This window comes from Ostrea edulis, chromosome 6 (genome assembly GCF_947568905.1).
Source record: "Ostrea edulis chromosome 6, xbOstEdul1.1, whole genome shotgun sequence".
Taxonomy (NCBI): domain Eukaryota; kingdom Metazoa; phylum Mollusca; class Bivalvia; order Ostreida; family Ostreidae; genus Ostrea; species Ostrea edulis.
In genome coordinates this window covers 48481025-48497882 of record NC_079169.1, presented here as the reverse complement: position 1 = coordinate 48497882, position 16858 = coordinate 48481025, and the positions used below count along the sequence as shown (strand labels likewise).

Genomic DNA, 16858 nt, shown 5'->3' with positions numbered 1-16858 from the left:
AGTCAAACATACAGGCTTTAAATTTATACACTTGAAAATCAATTCATTACAATATATCATTCATTATTTACATGCTACAGTACCTGTAGTTTTATGGCATGCATGTTTCCTATCAAAACAATTCAACTTCATCGATCTGTCGTTTATATTACAAAGTTGTCGAACTCATTTAGGAGATGTTACTCCATGATATATATGGTAATGAAATATTCGCATCTATGTATACCCTGCTATAAGAGTGAATGTTGGTAGTTGATAGATGAACGATGTAGTATCTAGATATCTAAATTAATACTCATTTGTAAGCTTGATAAAAAGTATACGCTTGTATTGTGTTCCAAGAGTACAAAACCCGGTGTACCTCATCATTACATGTAAAAAATAGATAAAAACATTTCTTAAGAAAACATTATTAGCAGAAACGAACGACTCTGACTGCATTTGCAATCAATGTCAACAGATCTACAACTCTAATCGTTTCATGCTGAAATTTTCGCAAGCAATCAGTACTACCATAAAGGGGGGGGGGGGGGTAAATCAAAATTCGCATGTAAAATTTATGGAAAAACTATATTCTCAAAGCCAAATTCCCATGTTGCTACGTCGCTGTAATAATTATTTGTTTATAGAATCACCTTACATTTGTCAATAACTGGCGCACGTGTTCTGTGATATACATGTAGTCTTATTTAAAAATACATGATAGCTAGTCATTGGTTACTATTTTCATCATTAAATCGTGGAACTGGTGTTGAAGTATTAGAACGCGATATTCACATATTTACACTCTAACCATCCCATGCACTCACCGTCGGTCACTTAGCATTTAGTGGCATGTACACAAAACACCGCTTAATGCCTATATCCCAATCATCCGTGGATCTAGGGTGGAGGTCCGGACACCCCCTCCCCTCTGGAATTAAAATTGTATGTAATTTGTATGCAAAGTGATGAGGACCAAACCAGAGTATAATATTATCATTTGTATAAAACTGGAACGATTGTTTGATACCCTTTTCCCAATTTACATAATTACCAATGATTAATGGAAACATTCTAACCAAGCAGTATTCTTGGCTTTTTCCAATTTCAACTTCACTAGAAATCTTTGTGGAAATAATGCAAGTTCTCAACAAAGCACCGTAATTTGGATACAGCGCGGTAATAATATATTAATTTTAGCAAAGCATAATATTTTGTAGCATTAAAGTTTGAACACTCGATATTTTCTTTGTTCAAACTTCAAATAATTCAAATAAACGTTATAGGAATAAAGTAAAAATATTGAACAATTGTTCAATGTGTTGTAATCGTACACTACCATTATATGGAGAAGGTAGTGAAATGAAGAATTCAAACATAACTCTCCGAAATTTCGCTCATTTAAATAGATGAAGTACGTCAGTCGCGTGTCATTTACTACAAAAGAAAATCGCATAATCCCAGATCCATGGAAATCGTGCAGCATGGAGAAAGTACCCTGAATAGGTGTCAGACAAAATCAAGTGGCGAAGTCCTTGTACACAATAATGGCTTCGAAAAACATGTGCCGGTCATGGTCACGATCTGATGATATTATGGCACTTTTGCACGATGATGAATATCTAATATGAATGTAAGATCGAATGAAAACTTAATTGGCTGTTTTATAATAATTTAATTATTTACATATTGTTAAGTATAACATTTTCTACAATTGTACGTTTTGTAGTAATTTTCTTGAGATCGATTAGGTGAACAACGTGAACAATCATACGATATGTCTCCGAGTAAAACATCACTTAACCGCCGAGTTTCACCTGAAAAAAAAAAACTATTTGGTAAACAATGCGCACCCCTTTCTCACACCAAAAATCCTTGAAAAAAAGTGCATATCGTATTCCACAAAATACAGTACTGTGCTACACATCGATGATATTCAAGCATAAATATGATGGTTTGGTGGGAGAATCAGGAAAAAGAGGCGAGATTTGGTCATAAATTTTTCATTTATTTGTCTCAAATGAACAATTTACATCTAGATTTTGAATTTTTTCCCCGGACCCCCACCCTCTTTAAGAGGGGACAAGCCCCTCGCGCACTCTTCCCCTCGTTGCATCGCGACTCGGCCGTCTACTTTCAGCAGCCGGACTAGTCACAAATCAGCAGGATTAGTAAATTATAGATTCTAGTAGTCCTTTTCACTAGTATAGTGGAAAAAACTTAGTGTCAAAAACTTATTAGATCTTACACCTTTCATCATTTTGACAATTGCTGGAAAATATAAATATCTTTGACCGACGGTATTATATATGCTGATGCACTGTCATAGTGATTGACTTTGGTACTGTTAATAGACAGTCTCTGCTTCATTCATCATTAGAAACTGGCTGAAAAGGAATTGTTGAATGATTTATTAGATAGGGAAACCAAAGTTGTTTTCATATCTCCGACTAAATCGGCATGTATCAAAAGGTAGAGGGGGGGGGGGGGGGGGTCAAAAATATACGATCTTCTCGAATTTAAAAAAAAGTTCGTTTTATAATATTTCTTTTCACATATATTCTGAATGAATTTCATGTTCTTTTTACTACATGTACAGTCCAATGTAGCATCGGTTAGTGCGTGTTCCTTTGCTGAAAACATTTAGTGCGTGAAAAAAAAAAAAAAAAAAAAAAGAACAAAGTGTACATATACACACAAGAATAACTTGAGGTAACCACGCGCTACGTACATATATGATATTCATTTAATTTAGATTAAAACAATGCAAATTGGATGCAAATGTAAGTACAATGTTAAAATTGAATGAATATATATGGGTTGCTCTACAATTCTTAGATACGATTACACTAATCGTCCTTCAAATCACAGCATCCGCCGCATCGAATAATCTACAGTTGATTAAAACTTTCGGAAAAAATCAATTAAACTTTTCAAATAAAAATCATAGTGCACATTTGTTTAATAAAACTTTGAGCATATGGCGACATAAATTGGATTATTTTCATATTGAATTCATGACATAGCTTTCTTGTTCATGACGTCGCATAAAGTAACGTCAAAATGGCACAACGTTAGTTTAGTTTAAACAATATTTATTCGTAAATAATTCGATAATGTTTACAAACAATGTCTTATATATGAAATAAATTGAGAAACAAGCCAAAAGGCTTATATTAATCTCGCTCTAAATATCTTACAAGTAAGAGGTGAATGAAAATTCTAAGTAAAATAAGTCGTATACTAATTATTACAATATATGCAAAAAGAAATAGGAATAAGAGAGAAAAGCTGGAATTGAGTATTGGGAGAAAAAATAACACACGTTTATATGTATGATAAGTGTCGATACAGATCAAATGCATATAAACTATAGACAAAGTTGAAATAATAAATTGTAGAGTTGTGCCATATAAACAATAAGTAATAAACACAGGTTTTTCACTTATTACAACCTTGGTGCACATGAGTATATTTTATATACAATATGACAGTATTACATGTAGATGTAGTAGAACAGCTTTCAGAACCTTTTACTTTCAACAAGAAATTTTTGGGCTAAATAAAAAATGCTGTTGTTCTCACTTTCAGATAAATTTTCATTACCGTATAACAATAATTCTACATTAAGTGGACATGGCAGTGTCAAAATTGTATTGGTCCTAACTCTTGAGTACATATTACAGCGTAAAAGAAAATGATCAATACTTTCTACTTCTCCACAAATGTAAAGGGGTGAATCAAATAATTTTCTTTGAAACATATGAAGATTAAGAGCACTGCATTCTAATCTCAATTTTGCATGAAGAGTTTGTCCGATTCTTGTTCCTAAATAAAAATAGTTTGGAATATTAATGACACTTATATTAAGATGTTTCTTAAAGCTAGCTAGAGATGGATTTAATTGGACATTTCGAGGAAGTGCATTCCATTTCCTTATTGTAGATGGAAAAAATGAATTAAAAGTATAGCTTGGTTCTAGAGTTGATTTCTTGCAGTGAATTAGTTGCTCTTGTGTTGTAGTTGTGACCTTGATTTCTCAGAGACTGAATTATATTGTTTAGATAATTGGGAGTCATGTTATTGTATAATCTTGTGGAGTTGAATAAGTCGATGATTTTCTCTACGCTTTGACAATGGATCCCATCCCGTTTCCTTATATAGAAGATGCCTGGATGCTAGTCTATTACCTCCCGTAACTATTCTGGCTGCTTCTAACTGTATGTTTTCAATTTTATTAACTAAATATTCTGGTATATTGTCCCATATAATGTCAGCATATTCTAGGACGGGTCTTACAAATGAAAAATATATTTTTTGCAGAGTTTTTCTATCTAAGATAAACTTGACCCTTCGTAATATACTCAGGCGTGAATAGGCTTTTTTCACTATTTCGTCTATATGGACTTGCCAAGATAAATTACTACTGAAAATGACCCCTAAATGTTTATGAGATTCGACTTCTTTTAGATGAACATCGTTAAATATCAATGAAGAATGGAAAGGTTTCTTGACCTTATTAGATATAGTTAGACATCCTGTTTTAGTGGGATTAAAAGATACAAGCCATCGTTTTGACCATTTGTTGATTTTTTCGAGATCTTCATTAAGCAAAGATGCTGAAGTGTCTGTATTATTGACAACAATATAAAGTGATGTATCATCAACAAACAGTTTGACCACACATGCAATATCTATGACCAAGTCATTTATATAAATAAGAAAAAGTAGAGGACCAAGTATACTCCCTTGGGGCACCCCAGACCTAATGTATCCTATGTCTGATTTACTACCATTAATAACGACGTACTGTTTCCTATCATTTAAGTAACTTCTAAACCAAGCGAGTAATTCACCACGAATTCCAATTTTTTCAAGCTTGTATAATAACCCCTTATGCCATACTTTGTCAAAGGCTTTACTTATATCGAAAAATATAACTCTAACTTCTTTTCCCTGATCGAGTGCCTTATAGAAGTCACTAGTAATACTTAATAATTGATTGACTGTAGAGTCGTTAGGCCTAAAGCCAGATTGATGTGACGTAAGAATAGCATTGGTATGAATAAAATTATATAAATATTTAAAGACACACTTTTCCATGCATTTACCAAGAATGCTTAATAGAGATATTGGCCTGTAATTACTGACGATACTACTATCGCCTTTTTTAAATACAGGGATAACATTTGCTATTTTCCATTGGTCTGGGACTTTAGACCTATGAAGCGATGAATTATAAAACTTACTTAAAGGTAAAGCAATAGTTGATGATGCTTGTTTAAGTAAAGTAGGATTGATGCAATCCGGCCCAGTGGCCTTGTTTGTATCGAGTGTTTCCAAGACATCTTTAACGTCTTGAGTAGAAATTACTATGCTTGAAAGAGTGTTTATGTCACCAGGATTGTCATCGTAGGGTAACTCAATATTTTCATCGTTTACTACTGCTTGGGAACAAAAATAAATATTAAATAAATCTGATTTTCCTTTAGTGTCACTTATCGGCGGGCTGTGTTCATCAATTTTAATTGGAGGATAAGTACTCGAGTTTTTAGTACTAATGATTCTTTTTAGTTTTGTCCACCATTGTTTAGAATTTACTATACCTGATTTTAATGTATCAGCTACTTTTGTGTAATAAGTTTGTCTTGCATTTCTAATTTTGTTGATACATATATTTCTTGTTTTTCTTTACCGTGCCCAATCACAAAGACAATCAGTTTTTTTTAGCAGTTGAATGGTGACGTTTACGAATTCTAATAAATTTCCGAATATCGTTGTGCATCCATGGAGGTTCATTAGGGCGTGATGTAATGATTTTATTTGGAATTGTTTTTGTGGCTGAATCAATAATGCAGTTTGATATGTTATTGCATGTTTGATCAATATCTTTACAAATCAGAGCATCCCAATCTGTATTCTTTAAGTGAGTTTGGTAATCTCGGAAATCTGTTTTAGAAAAAGACCATATCTTTCTTTTATAAGTTCTTGTATGTGATTTGGGTAGTTTTAATACACAAAAAATGAGACAGCGGTATCGTACTGTGTTCGGGAGAATATTATCCCCAACACCTGAAAATTCAACAATATCTATATTATTAACAATCAATAGGTCCAACAATGTTGCGGAATTTTCGGTAAAATGTGTACATTCTGAAATAAGTTGTGACATTCCCTGATCACTTATAATATCACCCATTTTGGAATTGGTTGTGTTAAATAAATTACAGTTAAAGTCCCCAGTGATGATTATCTTATCAATGCGTGCATCTTTGGCCTTTTCCAGTGAATAAGCTATATATTCCCATTTACTGACCTCCGAATTAGGTGGTCGGTAAAACGTTCCTATGAGGAATTTCATTTTGTATATACAACATTCAAGCCAAATGCATTCTATTTGTTCGACTTCTAAATCCAGTCTGCGTTTGCATGGAATATGATTTTTAATATAAACAATTACCCCTCCGTATCGGTTTTCCACTCTGTCACGCCTGAATGGTTCCTGAAAGCCCTGTAGCAGTATATCCTGAGATAGTATATTTTTATCTAACCAGGTTTCATTTAATGTTATGATATCGAATCCACCAAACTCAGCTTGAATAATATCAAGTTTATTATTTATACTTTGGATATTAAGATGCACTAATGAAGTTGAATTTTCTATTTAAAAAATCAAGAGAATTAGTATTGCTATCTACCGAATCTTCTGAATCTGTTTGATATTCGAATGGACCAGGGTTTTCTTCAATATCTCCACACAATAGTAGGGTTAATGAAATCCATATCAAATATACAAAAATACAGATGAATGCATTAAGATTCGTGATTAGTACATGCTTAAGGTATACGCTATCATTTCTACACAGGGTTGGATTTGAGCAGTCATTTGCGTTTACAAAAGTTGTATTGACCTTCGTAGCATTATAGCTAAGAGAGATTATTACAATAATGGATAAAGCATTTGTTCCATATGACACAAGCAAATTAACCAACAATATTGTCAACAAATCAAGAGTATAATTGTGTTTTACGGTTTGAGACATATCATAGTATAAACCTGTCCTGATCCTGTGAATAGTACTACTAACTGGCATTATGTGATGGGTCTGTGGAAGAAAATAAGAAGCAGAATAGAGACAGTAAGGATCAGGCTCAAGGACACAAGTAAAATGCAAAAAACAAATAAGTAAAACATCCCCTCACTTTAGGAGGGACTCAATTCCAGCTTTGTATTGGGAGTTGTATCCCAGAAAAACAAATATAATTATGATAGTTAGGGGAAAAAACATATATACAGTTATGAAATACGTTGTGAAAATTATTCAGTCTTTATATAGTGAAAGGAAAGTGATCTATTTCACTCGCTAATATATCTAAAAATAGATTTTAAGAGGGCCTGAAATTGAAGAAAGTAATTATAATAATTTATGTTCGAAAAGGTATATTGTTTATAAGTATGGGACTTAAATAAATATATAAACTAACATTCAGATTTCATGAATAAATCTATTGAATTTACAAAATGACTTCTTGAAATATAGGTCGTTTACAAGAAGAATGGTATTAAACATCGGGATCAAACATTTACACATCATAGTCAAGCATATGTTTGACGTAGATTGTTTTTACACGTGTTGACATTATAACACTATTGGAATTTTAAGACAGTTACTTATGAGTAATTCATAAGTGTTCATGTAGAAAAAATGTTGTTTTGGAGCTCATTAAGCAGTGTTAAGAGTGTCTTTATTTGGAAAACACATTTCACATTCCCATTACGGACGAATAACCCACAGATTCAGGTTGGACACCCAGTTGAGTGAGGAGTTCAATGATGTCAGCTGGACAAAGGATTTTGTGCTTTTTGTCACTGTAATCGATCACAAATATTTTCTCATCCCATACTAAAGAAGATTTGGCTTTACCTGATTTTTACTAACTTCCGTGCATCGTATGAAAGTTTGTTCCGGGTTTTCGTAAGATCCTGGTTTACAGCTACATTTTTCATCCCCGTGATTTTTCTCAGATGTTTGCTGGATTTGAGCATTCGATAACGCAGTTCATAATTTGTAATCCTGGCAATTATTTGCCTCGGTTTATCCCTCCTTTTGGGACCAACTCTGTGCGATACAGCAATTTCCTCTCTTTTCATGGGAATATTAAGTTTGTCAGCAATATCCAATATGACGTCGTCTGTGTCCGTCCTATCCTCAGAAATCCCAGCTACACGAATGCAGTCACGGCGGCTATACATTTCAAGTTCGTCTACTTCCCTACGGAGTTTTGAATTCTCTTTCCGAAGAGTAGAAATCTGTTCCTGTAGTGGTGATATGATGGTTTGGACGTCCTTGACTATGATGCCCCTGACAGCCTCGGCAATGCGTTGGACGTCTACGTCGGAGATGAAGGCCTGTTGAGACCCGGTACATGCCCCCGGTGATGGCATAGGGTATGATCCTGGAAATCCCATAGGTGGATAAGGAACATGGTACTGTGTTGGACTCGGAGTTGAGTGCGTACTAGGAGTTGAAGGACCGACTGAATTTTGCGTAGCCATTTTTTTTGGATAGTTGCACTGAAGAAGGAGAGAGTTCAGTATCCGTAGATTCTTGGGAACGTCTACGTTTAGAGAGTTCACTGTTTTTTAGCATAACACAGTCACAGATAGAAACATCACAATACACAGTTCACAAGTGCAATACGTTATCGGTATATCTTCAAAGTTATGAAAGTGAACAATGACTAGAGTGAAAACAACTCACCAGGAATTGGAGCACCGTTCGAAACCAACAAAATACAAAGTTATGCACACATTTACAAGTTCATTTTCAAGAAACAAACTTACCCTCTATTGCTGAACATTCAGATCACAAAACCTTCACACTATATGTTGTTATAATTCACATAATTCTGAAAATTGTCGGACAGTGAAATTTCACCACCTCTCTAGTAACGCATGCGCAAATCTTTTTTTTTTTTGGCACAACGTTATCGTAAACTATACTATACTTACATATGTATTATACATAAGTAAAGATTTTTACGAAGACATCATAACCATTTTATGGAAGTATACACCATATGAAAGAATTTTGACGAATATCATTTAATTTGGACGCGGGGCCAAATTTGGCCCCAAACGTACCTTGTCCTTAGTACTGAAGCTTATCTAGGCCGTATATCAACAGAATAGTATGGCAAATCTTTATCATATAATTAATCCTATCATTCATCCTGAAAAAAAAATTTGGGGTTGCCTTTCCCTTTAAAATTTGCGTCATTTTATTAATTTCACCTTATAAAAATGATAGAAAATAGTACAAATGACTAAATAGGAGACATATTTCAAGCCCTATAAAATATGTAAAATCCAGACCCCCTGCCTCATAAAGTGGCGCCCCCCGTAACCGCAATTCTGGATCCGCTCCTGGTAGTCCTGATGCTTTGACCTCCTCAAAATGCATTTATTAAAAATTGATTTTAATACACAGCAAGTAAATTCCCCAAAGGTAGGGTGGGGCCACAATAAGAGATGAGAGTTTTATATGGGAATATACAGGAAATTGATTCAAACAAATTATTTTCAAGAGTACTTGGTTAAATCATATGAAAGTGCAAAAGTTCATGAATTATGTTGTATGGATTCAAGTCTGTTTTATTTGAGTTATGAACCCTTAGCATTACAGCTGGGGTTAGAGTGGATAATATTTAACTTAATGCATATGTATAGGAAAAATTCTTCTCCAGAACAGCAAGGTCATGTCAGTCATATTTGCATTGAAGCATTCTTTTACGGTGTGTATTCAATATTGTTCATGTTGTGAACCTTTGGGTCAGGTTGGAACCTAAAAATCAACTGTTGAACAACAGCAGAGTTGAGGTTATTCAATTGAGCGATGTAACTCTTGGGCTTCTTGTCATTATAATCTCTTCAAAACAACGGACACTTTCAACAAAGAAGATTGGCGAATAATTTTCATTTTTGTTTTAGCTATTTTATGTTCAAATACAGACAAACCTACTAAATATGTGTTTTACTGCAGTGGACGGTTGCATGACAACTGGCAGACATATAGGTGAAGCGATAAACATTTGTATCCAATGCGTTTGTACGAAAATGTATTTTATGTTTATCAGCTTCTATTACCTAAACTCTCTGCTCACCGTAGCTCGTTTTTTGCTGTCATTAAAAATCTAAACAAAATAAAAGAGTAATTGAGAATACAACATTGTCATTTATTACAATACCAAATGATGAAAGAAATCTTCAATAGAAGATTCTGGGGGAAATCAGCTAATACATTCTACATCAAAGTACCTGCAAAGCTAAATTACTCAAAGTCTGATTTCCCACAAAGAAGACAAAATAACTTAAATAATTCTACGCTATAAGATTACAAATAAACAAAATCATCAAAACAAACCCAGAGCAAAAAGATGGAGAACAAATAAGGCCACAAGATATGAAACACAGTATCATATCGGCGCCAACACATACAAAGTACATGTAAGTGCCATGTTTTGTGGCCTGTTTATGCACCTTTTGCATATTTATGTAAATATAATGACATATACACAATAATTGTGTCATTGACTGGGAAAAGACTTCATTTCCAGTCGTCTCTATTTTGCAATTATGTAACGCAAATTTTGTGATATTACATATTCTTGAATAATCTTATCCCAGTCTTTATTTTGTTTTCAAGTCATTTGTTCAAGAATAAATGACCAAACCTCACTCTACATTTCATTTTGTCTATTGTATAGAAGTTCATCTGATAGGAAGATGCAAAAACAAGCTGCGTCAAAGTCAGATAAGTTAAGTTTTCAAATAGTTGTGGATATAAATAATGTATTTTGTGTCTCACCGGTCCTAAGAGTTCAACAAAGGGACACAACTATTGAGTAACTTGGGAATTGTGTAATTTTGAATACGATACCACTATTACGAAGTACTTGTATTAGAAACCCGCTGTTTTGCGTGTAAAAGGACACGTGAAGATTATCACCAAACCTACTAATAATTATATAGAATGTAATTAATCCTTTCTTACTGTTTCCTGGTCACATAATGAACTGCCACGTGGTTTGTTCAAGATGTGGTTAACCAATAGCTGCAGATTTGCAACTGTTTTCGAAAATATTGAAACAGACAAGAGGTCGAGCTACAGATCCACCCCTTTTAAATCCTCCGATTTACGGCGGAGAAAAATCTGCTCATTTTTGAGGCCTTATATCGCTGAATTGGAAACTGTGTTGCTGTCTCATATCTAATATCAAAAAATTCCTTACACATTTCCTCACTTTATTTTGTCCAGACATCTATCTGGAAAGTCGCAATTTCAGATGATTTGGTTTATTTGCATAGCTACATGTATGATAGGTAGCCAGTCGATTCGAACCCGTTAAATTCATCTCCATACTCATACTCTTTTTTGAAACAGTATTTAATGGAGGTGGCTCTGTAGCTCTCTGGTCTGTCCCGATATTTTATGATCTACAGCTACAGTTTATCAAATGACATGACACTTTCATTATGGTAAGGTTCGGTAATGTCATTAACGATGAATTGCTCAAAGTATTAGAAGAAAGGAGACCCAATAAGTACAAAAATCGTGATTAAAAGAGCAGCGAATATACTTAAGGAGGGATAACACATCTTCATTATGGCGGACTTCCTTTTAAAACGTTAATGAAATTGTAAATATCAGCAATAATAGTGTATTCTTTTTAAATGAAAGAATAATATAACGAACAGTGATAAGTTTCATAACTCCTTTCAGGAATACAATATCATAGAGAGTTGGGCAAACATGGGCCCCTGGATATACCAGAGGTGGAATCAAGTGCCTAGGGGGACTATGCACTCCTGTCGACCGGTCACATCCATCGTGAGTCCCACATTCCGACCAGGAAAACGGAGTAATCAGTAGTCAAAATCAGCGTGCCAAGAACGGCCTAAAATTCAGTATGGAAAACGCCAGGCAGCATTTAACCCAATGATAGGTTGTACTGGCAAACTAAATCAAATATAATTATCCAGCTGGATAGCTCAGGAGTAAAACGTGTGGACTGCTCAACGATTAAAAAACCGTGTCGACTGCTGATCTCTCGGTCGAGTCCAGCAGGGGTTTTATATTTTTCTGATTGACTTCTGCTAAAACTGCATTTTTAATTAAATAGGGTAAATGTGAATGTTGTCAATTTCAGAGAACAGATAAATCTCAAAACGGAATTGAACGAGTTGCTGAGGAAAAACAGAGGCCCATGGGTCACATCATTCACCTGAATCACGTTGATCCTGCCATTGTTCAGCTGTTGTGATTATATTAAGACATTTTTATAAATCTTTATTTCGATTTCCCATGAAAAATGTGATCCCATATTGTGGTCCAAACTTAGCCCCCAAAAAGATTACAACATCATTGAAAATGAATTCACATACATGTAACACAGAAATGTACACCAATATGACCAATATAATTTTGCTGTTCTGGATAAGACCAAGGTCACAAGGTCATAGATCATGATATGATACGAAAGGCCTGCCATAAGAAATCTATCTGCAAAATATCAAAGCTCTATATTGAATAGTTGAGGAGATATTGAATAGGTCAGAGCTTTATTGAATTAGGTCAAACTTCCAGATCAAGGTCATAAGATCGCACACTATTGCATCACATGAAAGGTCTTTCTGTAAAGAACGTATATACGAAATATGAAAGCCCTAGCTCGAATAGTTCTAGAAACATTTCTAAAGATCAGCACATAACACTTTGATTCCCTACCCCCCCCCCCCCCCCCCCCTTTACCTCCGGGGACTATGAATTGCACAAACTTGGATATACTCGATATCATAACCACTTTTCTGGCTTTTGAAAATAAGATTTGTAAAGATTTCCCCTACATGTACATACTCGTTTGTAAAACTATCCCCTATTGTGACCCCACCCTACCATCGAAGGCCATGATTTTTACAAACTTGAATTTGCATTATATCAGAAAACCTTCATGCAAATTTAAATTTTTCTGGCCTAGTGGTTCTTGAGTAGAATATTTTTTAAAGATTTCCCCATTATATTCCCATGAAAAACTTTGATCCCATATTGTAGTTCAGACCTAAGCCTGGAGAACATGATTGAGTAAACTTGAATCTACACGTCTTTGGGGGAGTTGTCATGTAAATTTGAACTTTTCTGGCCCAATGGTTCTTGAGAAGAAAATATTTAAAGATTATCCCTGTATATTGTCCAATAATTCCAATGTTATTTATTACAATTGTTTTGATTGGACAAAAATAAAGCTGAACAAGAGTTTATACATCAATAAATCCGAAAACGCGATGTATTCATACACACCTGAAAACAAATAACATAGTGCGGGGAAACTATTCAAATTTTTGCAATTGTTAATAAAGTGAATGAATTGGAATTATAAGAATCAAACATTCTTTTTGAAGAATTTATCGATGTGTAAACTCCGGACATTTTACTCACAAACTTATTGTACTATGTTTGGTTGAAATTGGCCCAGTGCTTTTGGAAAAGATAAAAATGTAAAAAGTTTGTGAGTAAAATGTCCGGAGTTTACACATCGATAAATTCTTCAAAAAGAATGTTTAATCCTATAGTGTTTTTTTTTTAAAGATAAAAAGATTTCCCTTATATATTCCCATGTAAAACTTTGACCCCCTACTGTGGCCCCATCCTACCCACAGGGGTCATGATTTTAGCAAACTTGAATCTGCATTATGTCAGGGGCTTTCGTGTAAATTTTATCTTTCCTGGTTCTTGAGGAGAAGATTTGTACATGTAAATGACCCCTCCCTATTTTTGCATTTTCATGAGTATCTCCCCCATTGAAGGGGGTATGGCCCTTCATGTGAACATACTTGAATTCCCTTAACCCAAGGATGATTTGTACTATGTTTGGTTGAAATTGGTCCAGTGGTTCTGGAAAAGATAAAAATGTGAAAAGTTTACAGACAGACAGGCAAAAGGTGATCAGCATAGCCCAGGTGAGCTAAAAAGCAGCAAAAAAAATAGTGAGTTGTATACAAACTTATCAATTTCCTATAAATCGCAGAACATTTTGAGAAAGATTGAATGTTAATATATTAAATTCATCGGATTCCAATAAGTACATGTAGTTACAAACAATTTTCATTGCAATGTTGGTAAAGCTAAGTGGAACGAAAAATCTAGAGTGGTACACAAGTAACTGCTGTTGAAAGCTGATCTCAAGAGATTATTCACTTTCATCCACATGGAATCAACTACTGGGCTTCGTTGACTTTATGATGTACTTCTCTAACAAAAGCAGGGAAAATACGAGGGATTTGAAGAAAACTTACTTTTCTGTTGATGAAAATGGGATTGATTGGTTGGTTGGTTATGTTGTTTTACATCCCATCGAGAATTTTCCACTCATATAGGGACATCGCCATTGCCAATGAAGGGCTGCAAAATTTAGACCTACATGTATGCTCGGCGATTACGGCCTTTGGGCAGGTAGAGATTGTCTGCTGAGTCTTCAAAGCTATACTAAACATTGTCCGAGAACCACTTCATTAACTCTACTTGATGGATTCGAAGCACGTCTTCCCGTGGGGATTCGGGTTAGAATAGGTCCCCAGTACCCCTCGCTTGTCGTACTAATAAGAGGCGACTACATGGGGCGGTCCTTCGGATGAACCGCAAAAACTGAGGGCCCATGTCTCAGAAGATGTTGGACGATGAATATCTTTCCCTGATCAAAGGCTGTAAGCGCCGAGCATAGACCTAAATTTCGCAGCTCTTTACCGGCAATGGTGACGTTTCCATATGAGTAAAACATTCTCAAGTAAGACCTCGGCCTTTGCCAACAGTTTCCCAGATCTTCTCCCCTTCCTTGGGACAACAGTCTTACTATTATCCAAGAATCCGTGCGATATGTGCATCTTAAATCATTTACGAAGTTTTAAGAAAGATGCCGCAAATTGGTCTCCAACAGAATGAAAGGTGAAGATAACGAACAGTGATCAATCTCATAACTCCTATAAGCATCACAATATAGAGAGTTGGGTAAACACGGACCCCTGGATATACCAGAGGTGGGATCAGGTGCCTAAGAGGTGTAAATATCCCCTGTCGATCGGTCACACCCGCCGTAAGCACTATATCTTGATCAGGTAAATGGAGTTATAAACGTAAACGGTAAAGGGAGTCAGAATCTTAGAACATGCTTTAAATTATGCATAGATTTACGTGTATATGGTCAACCAATGATGAAAAAAGACAAGTTTTACAATAACAAATAAATTGTTTTATTTATCCTATTACGACAACGCCATTCTGTTCATCAGTTGTGAAGAAGGTTTCTGGTGAAGGGAAGCTGATTTGGGTTGTTGGTGAGTGATGTGGTTTTGGTGTTGGTTTGATGTCTTCTGTGACCATAGCTATTGTTGATGGTGTCGGAGTGTCCTGTGTGGTGGGGGCTGGAGTTGTACGTTTAGTCATCCATAAATTGGGGTCAGCTGTAATCACCCTTTGCGTTGTTGTATAGTTAGCATCACAGAGGTGGACGCAGCGTTCTTCAGCCCTCGTACAGTCCTGTTCGCACAGTAAATGTGGACACTGAAGGATACAGTCCACCTCGCCTATGTTACAGTGGGAGTGGCATATCTGTAAACTTATCGAACTTCCCACTGCTGTCTGGATGATCATCAACATCACAAGAGGAAACAGAAGCTTCATATCTGTTGTGTAAATATTGCCATGTTGATGATATAACTTCACGGAAGGTTTATCCAAGGTACAATGTTTTATCAATTTTCCTATGTATGCTATTGTTGATTATTGAAAAAATTACCCGTTTTCCGTAAATTCAAACTAGAATCTCTACAACTGAGATAACAATGATTATTAAGATGATAGTGAAATATGAAAGGTTGGAAAACAAATGATTGATTTATAGCTAAATTTCTCTATATACCTTACCTATCGTGTGTAATTCATCCACTTTCTGAACAACAATGCCAGCCGTCTGAGTGTGACCAAAGGTCAATGTGCCAACTCCATTTTAGCAGTCTTATCTTCTCTGTTCTAGCGTCAAATCATTGTCAGATAGTGAAAGTTGAGAAACTTGATAGATTGTGAAATGGTTTGCTTCATCGATGTTTGAAACAAACCTAAAATAGTTTGTCCAAGTACATGTCTGGACTTCCTATTTGTAGGATGTGAATCTTTCGAATTAACTCACGTAAGATGTAATTTCAAGTGAGTTTTCGTGATCACCTGTTGTCCGCCTGTGTGTCTGCGCTAGCTGTCCATGTGTCCGTAAACTTTTAATCTTCTCCAGAACCATTGGGTCAAATTCCACCAAAGTTGTCATCAAGCATCATTGATGTTTACTCCTTCTTGGCACCTAATCCCACCCCTGGTGTGTCCAAGGGCCCTTGTTTGCCCAACTCTGTATTTTGTATTTCTTATAGGAGTTATGAGATTGATCACTGTTCGTTATCTTCGCCTTTCATTGAATGAAAAGAATCCAAATTTCTTTCCATAAAGGGTCATACCTGTTTCAAAGGGAAGATGATTAAGAAATAGTGGAAATATGGTGGATCTTTTTTTTTTTTTTAAATCTTCTCGAGAACTACTGGACCAAAACAAAATGACAAAACTTACTTGAATTTTCTTAAAGAAATTGTGAATGGGATGGGGCCATGATACCGAATCAGTTTTAAATGGGGATACTAGTAAATAGGGAAAAATATCTTTTGAAATCTCAAGAACAACAGGGACTTGATAAGTCATATTTATGCAAGTATCCTTAGGTAGTGCAGATTCAAGTTAGTTCAAATCATACGGTAATGGGGAAACTTTAAAAAATATTTTTT

The 16858-nt window shown here is 35.2% G+C and overlaps 1 long non-coding RNA gene across 1 annotated transcript; it reads right to left on the bottom strand.

The window, feature by feature from the left end:
• Positions 1–15262: 15262 nt before the first annotated feature.
• Positions 15263–16077, bottom strand: LOC125648460 (uncharacterized). Its single transcript, XR_007360308.2, has 2 exons — positions 15960–16077; positions 15263–15718 (listed from the first exon to the last, which is right to left on the bottom strand). It is a non-coding gene; the product is annotated as an uncharacterized LOC125648460 (long non-coding RNA).
• Between the last annotated feature and the right edge of the window lie 781 nt (positions 16078–16858).